The sequence below is a fragment of the Penaeus vannamei genome, chromosome 28, assembly GCF_042767895.1.
Source record: "Penaeus vannamei isolate JL-2024 chromosome 28, ASM4276789v1, whole genome shotgun sequence".
Taxonomy (NCBI): Eukaryota; Metazoa; Arthropoda; class Malacostraca; order Decapoda; family Penaeidae; genus Penaeus; species Penaeus vannamei.
The window spans coordinates 14,773,493-14,775,244 of record NC_091576.1 but is presented as its reverse complement, the minus strand read 5'-3'; the positions used below and the strand labels follow the sequence as shown (position 1 = coordinate 14,775,244).

At 32.2% G+C, this 1,752-nt stretch overlaps 1 long non-coding RNA gene across 1 annotated transcript in view; it reads left to right on the top strand.

Annotated features, from left to right (window-relative positions):
• Nucleotides 1-1,495: 1,495 nt before the first annotated feature.
• LOC113824211 (uncharacterized) overlaps nucleotides 1,496-1,752 on the top strand; it is a 736-nt gene continuing 479 nt past the window's right edge. The window contains exon 1 of the long non-coding RNA XR_003477488.2: nucleotides 1,496-1,552. This is a non-coding gene — a long non-coding RNA (uncharacterized lncRNA). The remainder of the gene's footprint in view (nucleotides 1,553-1,752) is intronic.

The window sequence follows — 1,752 nt, the reverse complement described above, 5'->3', positions numbered from 1 at the left end:
AATAACACTATTAATATATTTTTATAACAAACGCTTCCCATAATAATTAGCATTTAAAAAAAATATGTATTAGAAATGTATGGCAAATATATCATTTTTTCTTATCTGATGATATTCCTGCATGTTCTTTCTCCGTGTTTTTTTCCCCTCATTTTTCACAAACGTTACGCCAAAATATTACCACCAAGATTCAGGTTAGTTTCTCTTTCTTTGTTCTTATTTGAGGGACACAATGGCTGCCATTCATGCTAAGGTGGATAAGCATATGAGCATATATATATGCGCTTATGAATAAACGAATGAATATATGTATATATATATATGTATATATATATATATATATATATATATATATATATATATATATATATATATATGCATATATATACATATACATACATACGTACATACATACATAAATACATATACATATATATATATATATATATATATATATATATATATATATATATATATATATATATATATATATGTATGTATGTATGTACACACACACATACACACATATATACATATGTCTGTGTGTGTGTGTGTGTGTGTGTATGTGTGGTGTGTTTGTGTGTGTGTATGTGTATATGTTTGTGTATATATATATATATATATACATATATATACACATATATATAAACACACACACACACACACACACACACACACACACACACACACACACACACACACACATATATATATATATATATATATATATATATATATATATATATATATATATGACAGGGTGGACAATCCACTCTCTCGCGCACTCGGGACGACCATGGTTACGTAGAGTACCCGATAGATGACTAAAAGTAATCGATATGCGGCTAACCTAATTGATTTTGTTCAGATATTTTGGTCGCCCATTGTGTATTGAACAAATCTACGAAATTTAAGTTCAAGTTGTGAACAAAGTAACATTATCTAGTCTTTTGGTCAGGTGGATGACCAGATTCTTTGGATGTACGAACCCAACAGAGGTCCCGGGCCAAATGCGGGGACCAACGAAGGAGCTGCTGGAGTCCCACTCGGAGACCATCTTAGGACTGTAATTGTCCACCCCTGAGTGTGTTTGTATGCATATAGATAATGTACATATGATGTATACGCATATATACTAAACATTTATTTATGTGTATATATGTATGTAATATGTATATGTGATGCATATATATACATGTATATACCAATTATATATACACACACATGTATACATACGCAAACACACACACACTTATACTGTATATAAACATATTATACAATATGTATATATACATAGATAATATAAATAAAATATATATACTAAATATGCATATATAGAATATAGATAGCTATATATGTGCGAGTAGAGAGTAACTCCAAAAATGAGTCAAGAATCGAGTCGGCCAAGAGCGTGAAGGTCGAGTCCCGCTTCCGTGTCCTTGCCCGGGACGCCGTGTCTTGCGCCGGAGAGCTCGACTGCAGGATATAAAAGCCTTTCTGGGTCGGCGTCTGGCACTCGCCTTCTCACGCCGACTGCAACATGATCAAGACAGTAAGTTCAGTTTCTCATTTTGTATTGGAATGTCATTCTGTGATAGAAAATATGAACAAATGTTGAAATATCATTATGAAATTTGCAATTACTAAGCTAGATTACCCTGCTTAGAGGATATTAGCTGAACATTTAGCATGGTAGTTTAGGATTTTGGAAGTAAGACTGACTGCATTTCGTGATTTGCTTGAAGTTGCTTT